We start from the raw sequence: 15,049 nt of genomic DNA, 5'->3' as shown, positions 1-15,049 counted from the left end.
AAGCACAAAATCCTGTCCATTCTTTCAGAGGCCTTATCTAGTCTGTCACTCCTCGGTGTTCCCACCACCGTTGCCATAACTTGGGTCCTCCATGTCTCTTGACTGCACAGTTGTAAGAACCGTCTCCCTTGGCTGGGTGTGGTGACTTATACCTGTAATCCCAACACTTTGGGAGGCTAAGGGGGGTGGATCACCTGAGGTCAGAAGTTTGAGACCAGTCTGGCCAACATGGTGAAACCCTGTCTCTACTAAAAATACAAAAATTAGCCAGGCATGGTGGTGCATGCCTGTAATCCCAGCTACTCAGGAGGCTGAGGCAGGAGAATCGCTTGAACCTAGGAGGCAGAGGTTGCAGTGAGCCAAGATCGTGTCATTGCACTCCAGCCTGGGCCACAGAGCAAGACTCCACATCAAAAAAAAAAAAAAAAAAAAAAGGTCAGGCACAGTGGCTTATATCTGTAATCCCAGCACTCTGGGAGGCTGAGGCAGGTGGATCATCTGAGGTCAGGAGTTCAAGACCAGCCTGGCCAACATGGTGAAACCCTGTTTCTACCAAAAATACAAAAAATTAGCCAGGCCTGGTGGTGGACGCCTGTAATTCCAGCTACTCAGGAGGCTGAGAGAGGAGAATATCTTAAATCCAGGAGGCAGAAGTTGCAGTGAGCTGAGATCCTGCCATTGCACTCCAGCCTGGGGAAAAAAAAAACCTCCTCCCTGGTCTCCTGGTCTCCAGTGTTTCCGGTTGCACCCTTCCCCCATTCTCTGTATCATCCTCAGAGCTATTTTTCTGAAATGCAGATCACTCCATGTGAAAGCCCTTCAGTGGCCCCCAGCTCACAGGGTGACAGCCTAACTCCTTGGCATAGCCCTTTACTCTCTTTCTCCTTCTGCTGGCCTCTCTCCCAATGTACCCTCCCTACGCCCTCCTCTGTATTTCAGTGGAGTTCTCCAGATGTGCCAGGCTGTTCCACACCTCAAGGCTTTTGAACATGCTATTCCCCCTGCTTGAATGCCTTTCCTTTTCTTTGCCCATCCCATTTTGCCCATATTTATGTTAACTGGAGCGCCATCTCCTCTATGAAGTGTCACCTGGCTCTTCAGACTGAAATGACCACTCTTTCTCTGCGCTGCTGCACCCTGTAGTTACCTCTATAAGTGTCTCTCACTCTGCTTCACTTCCATGTTCTCATGCCTGTCCCCCAATATTGGGCAATGATCACCTGGAAGGCATGGACCCTATCTGTAAGCAGTGGAGTTAGGCATAGGGAGGAGACCAGACTCCGCATTCTGTCATGAGTTTACAGGAGATTCAGTTCCCTTAGCTACAGCACTTGGTTAATAATGTGTTGGTTGGCTGGGTACGGTGGCTTATGCCTGTAATCCCAGCATTTTTGGGGGCCCAGGCGGGTGGATCACCTGAGGTCAGGAGTTTGAGACCAGCCCGGCCAACATGGCGAAACATGGTCTCTACTAAAAATACAAAAATTAGCTGGACATAGTGGCACAAGCCTATAGTCCCTCGTGTAGCTGAGGCAGGAGAATCACTTGAACCTGGGAGGTGGAGGTTGCAGTGAGCCAAGATCGTGCCACTGTACTCCAGGCTGGGTGACAGAGTGAGAATCTGTCTTAAAAAAAAAAAAATGTTGGCTTATGGCTCTGGATTTTGAAGGGTAGCTTCTTTCCTCCTGGAGCCAGGGGAGAGAGGCTAAGTATTAGGGAAGAGACCCAAACCTGCCACTTGCCAGCCATGCTACCCCTAGCTTCCTCCCTGAGTCCGCCTCAGTGATACTGGCTCTCTAGGCCCCAGAGCTGCGAGCTCTCACTGCCACACTCCCGAGGCCCCTCCTGGCCCAGCTGAGGTGAGTAGAGTCTTCTTTCTCCTCTTTCACATGAAATCAGCTTGGAATGGCTCCAAAGGAGCCTTCAGAGAGAAACCAAGAGAAACTAAAAGTAAGCAAGCAAACTGACCCCCAAACACTTAGAGCTACAGAAATGGACAGACTGAGGATGTGATTCTAATTTGTCTCCCCTGCCTAAGAGAGCACATTCAAGGGCCACCTTCTCTCCTCATCCAGGAAAGTGGCTGGGCAGGAGTCCTAGCTCCAACCTCAGAAAGGAGGGCAACTGAAAAGGTTGCAGTTCTTATAGCCAGGGAAATTGAAGCAAGTCCTCATCCTCCACAGGAGTGAAAAGACAAGGCCATTAGTGGACACTTGCCTTAGAAAATGCCAGGGGCCCAGACTATAACCCACAGGGAGAGTGTGGTCTCCAGGACAGCCAGGACAGTGTTGGCCTTACTCATGGCTGGATCCACAGTGACTGACCCTTAATTGGGAATATTCGAGAGCTCGTGTCACATATCAACACCGTGCCAAGCATCAGATGTGCCTGAGTAACCCTTACAACAACCCTATGAAGTAGGGACTATTATTATTCCTGTTACAGATGAGGAAACTGAGTCTCAGAGAGGCTGTGACTTTTCCAAGACCACAAAGCTAATAAGCGCTAAGCAGGATTCAAACTCAGATCATCTGTCTCCAAACCCCAGGCTCCTAACCTCCATGGTGCCCTGTGTCACAGACATAGCAGATGATTATTCAATAATTGCTGATAGTAATAATTGCTAACAGTTATTGAACATTTAACAATGTGCTGAGCACTGTGACATACATTATTTTGTTCAGTAGGTATATTATTATGCCCGTTTTATAGAAGAGGACACTGAGGCTTAGAGAAGTTAAGAGCACTGTCCACGATCCCAATGCTAGTTTAAAAGAACTGGCATACAAACTCAGGGGGCATAGATACATGAATGACCAAAGGCACAGAAAATTCCCCCGCCAGCACCACTACCAACCTGGAGAATGTCCATGAAGGAAAGAGAAGCCCTTTCCAGGAGCTCCAACAAAGTGGCTGACACCTTGATCAAGGATCTGCGGGCCTTTACATGTCCTGGCAAAGGCAGTTCCAGTCTGGACTGCCCTCAGGCTCAGGACCGAGCCGTACTCAGAAGTGTCCCTAGGACGCTGGGCCAGTTTCCTCTCTTTTCTGCAGGCGTCTCCAGAGCACCCTCTCACCAGCTGTATCTACTCACAATCTTCTGGCATTTGGAATCTGGTTGAATTTAGGTCCCTCAATACTCAGAAAAATCAGAGCCTCCAGGACCTGCCCCTAAGCAGGAATTTTTCAGATCTCCCTTCTGGGTCCTTTGGTCCCTAAGCCTCTGGCTTTGGCATTCTTGGTGGGAATCCTAGCAGAGAGCCCTCCTGGTACCTAAGGAAAGAGGGAGAGAGAAGGGAAGGAGCAGAGTCGCCTCCCTGCTCCTCACCCTCCCAGAAAGCCTAGCTGGCCACCCCACCCCCACTCCGCAGTTTCTCACCTTCAGGCAAAGGCAGATGATGGCAGAGCTGGGGAGCAGAACTTAACTGAGCCATGGGGCACAGCAAATCCCTGCCATTAGTATTTAGGGAATGTGAGTCCCAGAGGATGAGGGGGAGAAAGACGTAGTGGGAGAGGAAGGCGGAGGTGCTCAGAGACTCAGAGATCACGAGGAGGGGTTGCAGAGAGACAGAAGAGGAGGGTGTGGAGGAAAAGAAACACTGAGGTGGGTGGGAGAGAGGCAGAGAAAGCGGGGAGGGAAGAGAGAGACAGAAAGAGCCAGTTGCTTTATTCATGGCTGTTGATATTATAGACTGAGTGAAAATCACATTATCGTAATGGGAAAGTTAGAGTTGCTGAGATGATGCCCTGAAGCCTCTGCGCTGATTGGGGTGTGATTGCTATCTGTATTTATATGTAGAAAGCAAAGTTCACTGCCAGTTCAAGATGGTGGCGCCTGCTTTATGCAACATAATTCTTCAGTAGGGAGACGCCCCGAGCAAGCTGAGCACACCGGGCCGGGAGTGGGAACGGGAGCCGGATCGGGAGCCAGCGATAGAGCAGGCGATGGAGCCTGGGGTGGAGCCGAGCGGGGCTCAGCTGCGGAGGACGGAGGGCAGGAACCAGAGAGGGAGCCGGGGCAGCGCCTGGGGCCTGAGCCCAGCCCGAGGCCTGACGCGGGTGGGGCAGCGGGGTCTGGAGAGCTTGGGGATTTAGGGGTCAGAAAGAGCCCCTCCTACCATCTGCCCCCCTCAGGCCCGCCCAGAGTTAGAGTCCCCGGAAGGGAAAATAGAAGAAGCTGGTGCCCCAAAGGCAGGGCTGGGCTAGACCTTACTAAACCTTGACCGGATTGACTCCACCCTCACCCGCACGGTCTAATTCAGTGCTAAATCGTTCAATGAATGCCAGGAAGGTTTCATTTCTTCCCATGCCGACAGCTTGAAGCTTTTTTTTTTTTTTTTTGAGATGGAGTTTCACTCTTTGCCCAGGCTGTAATGCAATAGATCTCATCTCACAGCAACCTCCGCCTCCCGGGTTCAAGTGATTCTCCTGCCTCAGCCTCCAGAGTAGTTGAGATTAAAGGCGTGCGCCACCACACCCGGCTAATTTTGTATTTTTAGTAAACACGGGGTTTCACCATGTTGGCCAGGCTAGTCTCCAACTCCTGACCTCAGGTGATCCGCCCGCCTAGGCCTCCCAAAGTGTTGGGATTACAGGCGTAAGCCACCGCACCCGGCCAAATGTCTGTGTTGGTGCACCACTTGTGGTTGAGCAGCCTAGTGCTGGGATGAAAAAATCCCTTTTGATTGGTAAATGGGTGTGATCTCTGACGTCCTCAGCACAAAGCCTGGGAGGCTGGACAGGGTAGCCCACACTCCAAGCCCAGCCTCTTCCTAGCCACACTCAGGAAGGGAGAAAAGGGCTCTCAGCACAGCCTGCACAATCTGATTGAGCTCAGACCATCCCGTACTTGAGGCCTGTACCTCTCAGGAAGTTTCTTAGGAAACGGGGGCAGAGCTGGGCCAGGCCCTCACCCCACTTCCCATTAAGAAGTGCCAGATAAAATACAGGACACCTGATTAAATTTGAATTTCAGACAACAAATTTTTAGTGTAAGTATATCCCACACACTATTTGGGATGTATTTATACTTAACTATTTGTTGTTTGTCTGAAATTCAAACTGGGCATCCTGTATTTTTATTTACTAAATCTGGTAACCCTACCCTACCCCCACCTTACTCACTGACCTCAGGTTTTGTATTGATTGAGGAAGGTAGTGCCCTTGAGTGGAAACAGCCAGATTCCCCAGTTAATAGCTATGTGGTCTTGGACTGGTTTTTAACCTCTTAGATTCTCAATCTCCTTATCTTAGATTCTCAATCTCCTTATCTGAGCAATAGGAGATAATACCACCTACCTCACCGGATGGTTATAAACATTTAATGAAATAAAGTAAGTAAAAGGTTCAGTTCACTGTCTGACACAAAATAAATGACAAAAAAACTAAAAAAAAAAACACCTCAAAATATGACACTCAGTAAACAGCAGCTATAAAAGATCAGCTTCCTTACAAAGGTTACCCTTTCTTACATTCCCATCACCATCCTAAGCTTCTTAGAAGTCAAGTAAAAGGCTTATATCAAGATTCATGTTTTAGAAGCTGCTGCCTATGTGGGGGCATCCCAGGATAGATATGATCTTAGTATGGGTCCCCTGTGGTAGAGCCTGACCCTATAAGCTCCACTGAGAGTTCTGGAAAACTGATTGCAAGGATGAAGCAGGCACTAAGAGCCAGCCCTGTCCCCAGCCTCAAACCAAGCCCCACATGTTTTCCAGCTACTCTTCCAAGCTTCCAAAACAAAATAGAATCGATCCTCCTTTTGGCCTCCAAACTTCCCTTTCTCCCAGGGAGATGGCGGATGGGGCAGGGTGGTGATATGATGATGCTGGGCAGGAAGGAGGGCTCTGCCTACCTGAGAGGATACACAATGGACTGAGCAATGAGTCTACCCAAGGGCCATCCCAACAGCATGTCAGGCCAAATCCCTTTCCATCCTCTGGCAGGGGCCCATGTCCAGGACACACCAGTTGGAAACAAGTGTGTCCCTCAGGGTCTCTGGGCTTGTTCTCGTTCTAGCTCTCATATCTCAGCCTCAGCTCAAACCCACTTGATGAAGGAAGAGGCAGTGTGCAAAATAGGGGTTTTGGAGTCCCACGGAGGCAGCCTGGAGGCTAGTATCACTATATGATCTTGGACATTTCTCTTGTGGAAGGTTGGGACTTGTTTACTTCCCTTGTACAGATGTTTTTGACTCAGAAGAAAAAAAGGTGGCTTCCAGTACCCTTCAGTCCCAGAGAAGCTGGTGGCTGGACCCCAGCCATTATCTCTGAGGGAAGTTAATGATTCAGAAGCCAACTGATGGACAAATAGAGGCCTGTCTCCTTTTCTTCAAGAGATCACAGAGTCAAGACTTGAGTGCTAGGCAGATTATAAAAGTGACACAAGTAGTGAAATGCAGTAGAGTGGCAGGGTCTGTGGCTGCACCTGAGAAGCATGTTTTCCTAAAGGTATTCAATTTCATGTTTGTTTTAAACACTGTGCTATCAAACCAAACACCCAAGTGCTCTTTGGGCAACCCCCTAGTTTCTTGTTCTTCACACAGGTATCCTCAGCCACATGGTCACCAAGTACTGTCACAGAGTAGAGAGATAACACACGTGCAGATACACTGACCCATAAGGATGTGCAGAGCCATCTGCAAGTATACCAATACCACGCCCCAAAGGAGTAGAGAGTCTGTAAAGAAAGCACAAGGACACTCACAAGGGAGTGGCCCATCTCCAGGCAGCCTGCCTTCCTGTCCACCTCCTGCCAGCCTCCCACCTCTTGCCTCCTCTTCCTTGTTTGCTCACTGGCACCAAGTCTGCTGCTCACACCGTCTCATCCCCTCATCCCTCTCTCTGGGAGTGGAACTCTCTCTTACCCTCTGGTGATGCACCGTTCCTGGAGGTCCTGCAATACCAGATTGATGCATAGGAGTGGATGGAGAAAGCTCCTTTTCTATCCCCCTGCTCCAAAAACCCATTTAATTTATTGTCCTCAGATAGAGGATATATCAGATGTTAAGCTGGTAAAAACATACTACATTTGATCTTAGCCATAAGACCGAGAGGTGATAGGAGTGGAACTGTATAGAACCCAAAGGGTGTGAGTGGAAATGGTGGGGGTGGGGTGCTCTGAACAGCTGACCCCTGTAGTAGCACCATCACACATGCATCTGGGGACCCCCGGACATACCCTCCTGCTTTTTTGATCCTCACAACAAGCCTGTACTGGAGCTTCTGGGGAAAATTGATTCCCCTTTCCCCTCTTTAAGGCACACCTTTCACTCTGGAGCCCTGGAGTAGAACTTAGCTCCTCTACTCAGTCATCAGCTAAAAATTCAGGAATTCCACAAAAGCTCCTAAATCTCAGGGTCCTAGAAAAGGTCACTGAAAGTTCATCTCTGCCATTCTCCTGCCTCCAGGCAAGGGTGATCCTCTTCATGGAGACAAGTGGCACAGAGAATCTACACACTCCCTTGGCCCTACTTAGCCTTGATATCAGGAAGTTGAACTCTAGTGCCAGCGATTTAATCCATGTTTGTTAGTAACTCCACCAGGATGTGTGAAGCTCCTCTCCCAGGGAATACCTAGGCAACCTCAAGACCTCCTGGGTTCCTCCCTGGGGGACCATGCCATAAAGCAGAAGCCCCAGGTACTCAGGCCATTGACCCCAGAAGGATCCCAAGAGGGGATGTAGAGTCTGGGATTTTCCATGCTCTTTCTGGTATATTTCCTCTTTGGCCATCAGGGCTAGAACCTAAGCAACCTCTTCCTAGGCTTAGTCATTTCAGCAAAACAGAAGTAGATCAATCAAATGCAATAAATAAAAGAAAATAAATTAAAATCCAAGACTCTTGCAAAGATCCTGATAACTGATTTCTGAATGATTCACTGGCGTTTTCTGTGCTCCTGTCCCTTTCCTTTCCATGATTATAAATAATGTCGATCATCACCAGTGCCTTTTTGAAGCTGGGATGTCACCACATTAGAGAATGAGTACCCAATCACATGGGGGTGGGCCAGGAGGCAGTAGACAGCCCAACAAATAAGATTTTGTCATCTTAGAGGTGAGGAGAAAGTCCAAGGACCTCTGTCTTGTCTTGGAGACATGAGTCTTTGAGGATGAAACTGAGCTGTCTCCAAGGGCGGGAGGTTTGTCTGGCAGCTAATTTCTTCAGATTCCTCTGAGGTTCCTATTTTATGTCCCATTTGGGCTTTGTCAGTGCAGCTATGTTTGGGGACTGTGTATGTGTCCCTGATTCCTAGAGTGACCCAGCAAAAGGAATTGAGGTTTGAGGAAGAATATTCTGCTGTGGTAGAGGAAAGATGAGGCACCTGCCCCAGAACCACCCCCAACTCCCCTCGCTGGCCAGAGAAGAGAGAAAAGAAAATAGCCCCTGCCCCTGGGACACAGAAAGGCTAATCTGCTCAAAAGCTGGAGGCTGGATAAAATGACCCCTGCCTGGTATGGATGTCAAAGCAATGTCTCTGAGGACATGTCATTCCACTCCCCCCGAGGGCCCTGGAGGTGGTTGGTAATCCACCCGTGCTCCCCCCACTCAAGCACCCCCCACAACCCACTCCCCTGCAACACACGCACACATGCGTGCACATACACACACACACGCATACACATAAATCTTAATTGTGTCCAGGGCTTTTTATGGCGTTAATTAATCATATTTAGGGCTGTTTCCAGCTGTTGCTGAGGGAAGGAAGGTCCCACACGCCTGTGACTTAGGGTAAATCCAATCAGACGGAGGAATTCTTTGATTCTGAAGAAGCTGAGCATGGGAAAGACACTGCTAATCCCAGAGCCTCTCCGACCCCTGCTTGTCACCTCTCCATCGCTGCCTTTGGAACCTGATCCGAGCTGAGGAAGGGGACAGGAGTGGGATGCAGAAGTGGGCATAGGGCTTTGCTGAGCTGAGCTGACTGCCTGGGGCCCTGCTTCAGATGAAAGGAGGGTTGATGGGAAGGAGGGATTAGGGCTTCGGTGCTGACCAGGAGCTTCTGCCCCTGTACTTAGGCCATTTAGTGAGCTCGGGAGAGCCCCTGATTCCTGAATAGCTACTGGGCCCAAGAGCTATTACAGGAGGCTAGGCCTGGAATAGCAGAGCAGTAGGTGGGCAGAACTGACCTAATTACAGCTCTGCACAGTCCGTGTGGTCTAACAGGGGGCCTTGCCCAAGCCTTTCTTCTTGCCTGTGCCTTCTCCCGAAACCCCAGCAGCGACACTCTCAGCTCCCTCAGGCTCTCATGTGTGTCTCTCTGTATCTGGGCCTGCTTTCTCTCTCTCTTCCTAGGGCTCTACAGCTGGATTTCTGGCTCTTCTGCTGATCTCTGAAATCCTGGGGCACCACCTCACACCCTCATGGAGAGAGATGAACCTTCAGACAGGGACGTCTTCAGGGGAGGGGTAGCCTGGCAGGTGCTAATGACCCCTTCTTTGGTTTAGCCAGCGGCCCATTGGGTACTCATGTGGAGCAAATACGGGATGGAGGGGGAGAGAGCTGCTGCTGAGGATGGGGGCAGGAAGGGACTGTCTTGCCCCTTAGAGACCTATGTGTGTGTGGGCGGGGAAGGGAGGGGTCCCAGGGTGGAAAGTGAGAGGGTAGAGGGCTATAAGGCCAAACAGGGACAAAGTAGTTGCCGCCCTATCCTCCCCTCTACAAGGACCCCACCCCAGCATATCCCCTTGTCAAGGCTTTCTGGGTCCTGGCCTACCTGGGCCTAAATAATTGAGGAGCCCATTATAGCCTTGCTGTTTCCTCACTGTCAAGTGTAAACGCTGTACTGGTCGGGTGGGGAAATGGGGCTAATTTGAATTGATAATAGGAAACACGGGGAAAAGTCATCTATAGTGAGTGAGGAGCAAGCGATCCCTGAGCAGATGCTAAATCTTGTATAATGAAAGAATCTGCCGATGTCAATTATGTACGAGCATCTTTGCAGTGGTTGGAGGCGGTGGGTGGGTGAGGGAACGGAGGGCCGGGTGCATCCCATAAACCCAAACACCCATCAAAGGCTCATACATATGGAGCGGTGGAGATTACAGCATAAATTTGAATGTTATGAATGTGGATGAGGGACAGGCAGGAAGCCCACCTCATAAGGGGGCTGTTTTCAGTGCACATGTACAGGGGAGCTTTTGTCCTCTCGGTTCCTCAGCGGTGTTTCCTCCATGTCAGCTGTGCCCCCTCTGCACCCAGTTGTGTCCCAGGATAAGAAAGAAAGTCAGGATATGGGGGTGCTGGGACAGGGTAAGATCAGCTGTTCTTCTGGGGCCTGGATGTGAGTCCCTTGGGAGCTCTGGGCCCAAACTGTCCTTGATCCATTCAGAGTGCTGCCAGGATGTTTAGCTGGGCATGGTGGTGCACACCTTTAGTCCTAGCTACTTGGGGGAGCTGAGGCAGAAGGATCACTTGAGCCTAGGATGTTGAGGCTGCAGTGAGCCAAGATCGTGCCACTGCACCCCATCCTGGGCGACAGAACGCATCCAGGATGTGATCTAGAGATCAATGTGACCAGAGATCCAGAGGGATATCCTGAAATATCTCTGATGTGACCACAACTTTCCCTCCCCGCAATGGAAGAGATGGGAAAGAGCAATGTAGATGGTGATGCCAACCACAGATTGGGCAGGGAGATCCTGGAAGACAGCCTGGAGGAAGAGGTCAAAAACTGTGCTATAAAGGGGGGTGACAACTCAGAAGGACAATATCAGCAGCACATCTTTCCATTCCTAAGTACAAGTCCTCATCACACATGGGATCGGGTGTTTGTGAGTATACACATGCATGCACACCCTGTAGCAGGGCCCAGACCCCTCCATCAGTTCCCAACCTGCAGTCGCTCCCTGAGCAGGCTTCGTGATTTGTGGTGCAGGCCACCCAGGGACTTTAATCTTCACCGTGACAAATGCAATAAAAGGAACAATTTGGAGATCACAGCTAAGGAAGACACATTTACAAACCCTTCCCCAAAGGTTGGATGTGGCTGTCACCATGTGATTTGTGCTGGAAATGAAGCAGGGAGGGGGAGAGGGGGAGACAGATAGCTGGAGAAGGAGGGCTGGGGAAGAGGAAGCATCCCCAGCTCTCTCCTCCTCACCCTCTCTGCTGGATCACAGTGGAAGGGGCTAAGCTAGCAGAAGGAGGACTGGACCCACTGGCAGCCAGCGCCACCCTCCCCCATCACGACTACGGAGCACAACTCAATTACGAAGAACACAGCCCAGAACCACAAAGCTGCAGAGATTCATCTCAGTGGTTCTGGGGCTCGATCTAGAAGAGGGATGGCAGGTGGGGGTGGAGGGGATAGGGTTTGGAGAAGAGCAAGAGAAAGGGAGAGGCAGAGTGGAAAAGACATTGTAATAGAAAGACAGTGACATCTCAAGTTGCAAAGGGAGCACCCTAAGACGCTCTATTCTCAGACAGGAAAGGGGAGGGGAGATTTTCCAATCAGGGCTCCTCCATCAGGCCTATCTGGAGGGGTCCAAACACAGAGCAACAATGTGGGTGGAGGGAACACTTAATCTGGGGAGGAATCCATCAGGCAGGCAGATAAGCCTGGAGTTCCATAGGATAAGGTCAAATTGAAGTCTTAGAACCAAGCTGGTAGATGACTTGACATGGTGGGTGGTACAGTCAGGATCCTTCCTATCCCCTCTGAGTCTTCTTTATCTATACAATGAGTGCTAGGCCAGGTGATCTGTAAGGTATCTGCCTGCCTTGCATCTTGGACTCTCTGAGACCCAGATGTCTTGGAGTCAATGATAGGAGACTGGACAAGAGAGACGAGTAGTAATCCACCACTCCCTGACCCTGACTTTCTTGTGGCTATAGTGGTTACTAACACATGGGCTCCTTTCTGCTGGGATCTCAGCTGTGCTCCCCAGGATTCAGGTCTACAGCTCTCTCAGCCACTCCCATCCCAGTAAGAGTTCAGAAGGAACCCATTGGCCCTCTTTGGTCTCTAAAAGCTGGTCACTCTTAGCTTCGTTTTTGATAAGATCGTCCTCAAACCAAGGCCATTCTGTCCCTAGCTCCCTCTACCCGATGCACAGGAGATGTTCTCTCTGCTCCAGGATTTAACTTTGAAGCCTCTAGGTTGCTTCCAGTTTCCTAACTTTGAGCTTTGAACAAATGATATATTTGTTCCCTTGACCTGTGCCCTCCCACCCCATTCCCCATCTTCCATCTACCTGTGCCCCCCAACTCCTCACCACCCCACTTCCAACCAGGCTGAGGGACCACAGATGTGCCATGTTGGCAGGGAGGGGTAAGTTACTAGGTTATGAGGCATTGGTTTTTCATCACACTCAAGGCCACACCTCAGATCTCCTCCACCTAGCTGCTGCCCCACTGCTAGCCTGGTCCCCAGCACAGGACCATCTTCTCGTGCATCTCCAGGGCCAGACCTGGTCCTCATATCCAGGAAGTAGGCCTGGTGAGTGCCTAAATGGGGGTAGGGAAAAGAAGACATTAGGAGTATGGCCCCTTATTGGAAACTCCCTAGGGATGATGGGGGTCAGATGCTAACAATGTCTAGTTGTCACGGTCATGGCTCAGCATGGCCACAGGGCAGAGAGACTGGGCCTCTCCAGGGTAGTGAATCTGGGCTGGATCATGGACTCCAAGGACATGTAGGAGGTAGGGAGTTGGGGAGGTTGAGGAATGTAAGGAGGTGGGGAGTGGACAAAAATATGTTTTCTAAGCTCTAGACACAAAGGAGAGAAGCCCCTACATAGGAATGAAGAGAGGGGCTTGGGACGGACTAAATCAAGGCTGACTTTCTCAAGGCATCTCTCCTTGGGGCAGGGGCTAAAAGTGTAGAAACATTCAAACAAGGTGAGTCCCTAGATATGGGCTCCATGGTAGACAGTGACACAAAGGGAACTGAACTGCTAATGCTGGATGGGGCAATTCCCATGGTCCTCTGCTGCCTCCCTCTGGAGAGGGCATGAAGGTGAGCTCTGCCCTGCTGCCAGCCCCTCTGCAAGTCCTCCTGGCTTCTCTTCACTGCACCTCACCTCCATCTGTGTCCTTGATTTCTCCCCAGGTCCTCATACACTGTATGAGTCAGAGTTCTCCAGAGAAACAGACCAATAGGAGAAAGAGAGAAAGAAAAAAAAAAAGGAAAGAGAGAGAGAGAAAGAAAGGAAGAAAGAAAAAGAAAGAAAGAAAGAAAGAAAATAAAAGAAAAGAAAGAGAAAGAGGAGGAGAGGAGAGAAAGAGAGAGAAATAGAAAGAGATAAAGAAAGAGGAGAAAGAGAAAGAGAGAAAAGAAAAGAGAGAAGGAGAGAAAGAGGGAGAGAAAGAGAGATAGAAACAGAAAGAAAGAGAAAGAGGAAAAAAAGAAAGACGGAAAGAAAGAGAAGGAAGGAAGGAAGAAGGTAGATAAAGGGATTTATTATGAATGATTGATTCACACAATTATGGAGGCTAAAAATCTCATGATGTGCTGCAAGCTAGAGGCCCAGGAAAGCAAGTGGTATAGTTCCAGTCCAAGCCCAGAGGTCTGAGAACTGTTGGGAGGAGTGGTGCTGATGTATAAGTTTTGGTCCAAGTCCCAAGCCCCCAAAACCAACAATGTCAAATCATAAGACAAGAGGAAATGGATGGTCTAGATCAAGCAGAGAGCAAATTCACCCTCCCTTTTTCTTCTATTCAGGCCATCAACAGATTGAATGATGCCCACCCACAGTGGTGAGTGTGAGTCTTCCTTACTCAACCTACTGATTCCAGAAACTCCCTCCACAGATACATCCAGAAATAATGTTTTCCCAGCTATCTGGGCATCCCTTATAGCCCAGTCAAGTTGGCATATAGTTAAGTATTCCAAGCTGGGCGAGGTGGCTCATGCCTATAATCCCAGCACTTTGGGAGGCCGAGGCGGGTGGATCACCTGAGGTCAGGAGTTTGAGACCAGCCTGGCCAACACGGTGAAACCCCATCTCTACTAAAAATACAAAAAGTAGCCGGGTGTGGTGGCATATGCCTGTAATTCCAGCTATTCAGGAGGCTGAGGCAGGAGAATTACTTGAACCCAGGAGGCAGAGGTTGCAGTGAGCTGATATTGTGCCACTGGACTCCAGCCTGGGCGACAGAGCAAGACTCTGTCTCGAAACAAATAATAATAAAAAAATAAAATAAAGTATCCCAGACACCATCTTCACAACTGACAATGCCTCCTGTACCCCCTCTCCCACCACAGAGAAAGCACTAGATAAAAAATACACTACGCCGGGCGCGGTGGCTCACGCCTGTAATCCCAGCACTTTGGGAGGCCAAGGCGGGAGGATCACGAGGTCAGGAGATCGAGATCACAGTGAAACCCCGTCTCTACTAAAAATACAAAAAATTAGCCGGGCGCGGTGGTGGGCGCCTGTAGTCCCAGCTACTCGGGAGGCTGAGCCAGGAGAATGGCGTGAACCCAGGAGGTGAAGCTTGCAGTGAGCCGAGATCGCGCCACTGCACTCCAGCCTGGGCGACAGAACTAGACTCCGTCTCAAAAAAAAAAAAATACACTATGAGTCCGGTGTAGTGGCTTATGTCTGTAAGCCCAGTACTTTGGAAGGCTGAGGTGGGCAGACTGCTTGAGGCCACAAGTTCAAGACCAGCCAGATCAACATAGTGAGATCCTGTTTCTACAAAAAAAAGAAGAAGAAGAAAAGAAAAAATTAGCCAGATGTGGCGGTGCATACCTGTAGTTCTAGCTAGTCAAGAGGCTCAGGCAGAAGGATTGCTTGAGCGCAGGAGGCAGAGGCTGCAGTGAGCTATGATCATGCTGCTGCACTCTAGCCTGGGGGACAGAGCAAGAACCTGTCTCTTAAAAAAAAAAAAAAAAAAAAAAGACTAGTTGGTGAGCAAAAGGGGCTCTCTGACATCTTCTCTATTCTCTCTCTCTTCTTAGAGAAGGATGGGACTTTGACTTGGTTTACTCATTTGCATCCCTGCCCCCAAGGATAGGCTTGGCTGGGAAGGTAGGAGAGAGGAGAAGACCAAGAATTGGCTCATGCCCTGTGGCCTCCTCCTTTCCCTATATGACTTTACCTAGGG

General features: G+C 49.9%; 2 protein-coding genes and 1 non-coding gene across 3 annotated transcripts in view; 1 reads left to right on the top strand and 2 right to left on the bottom strand.

The window, feature by feature from the left end:
- BTRC (beta-transducin repeat containing E3 ubiquitin protein ligase) overlaps positions 1-11,180 on the bottom strand; it is a 259,914-nt gene extending 248,734 nt beyond the window's left edge. The window contains exon 1 of the mRNA XM_050804973.1: positions 11,174-11,180. The gene's annotated coding sequence lies outside the window, so the exon portion shown is untranslated. The remainder of the gene's footprint in view (positions 1-11,173) is intronic.
- NDUFB8 (NADH:ubiquinone oxidoreductase subunit B8) overlaps positions 1-15,049 on the top strand; it is a 943,883-nt gene that overhangs the window by 139,880 nt on the left and 788,954 nt on the right. The gene's annotated exons all lie outside the window — the stretch shown is intronic.
- LOC126963519 (U2 spliceosomal RNA) lies at positions 6,870-7,059 on the bottom strand. The gene has a single exon (XR_007729143.1). It is a non-coding gene; the product is annotated as a U2 spliceosomal RNA (small nuclear RNA).

This window comes from Macaca thibetana, chromosome 9 (genome assembly GCF_024542745.1).
Source record: "Macaca thibetana thibetana isolate TM-01 chromosome 9, ASM2454274v1, whole genome shotgun sequence".
NCBI classification, from domain to species: domain Eukaryota; kingdom Metazoa; phylum Chordata; class Mammalia; order Primates; family Cercopithecidae; genus Macaca; species Macaca thibetana.
Note: the sequence above shows the minus strand (reverse complement) of the source record. Positions and strands in the feature narration are given on the sequence as shown.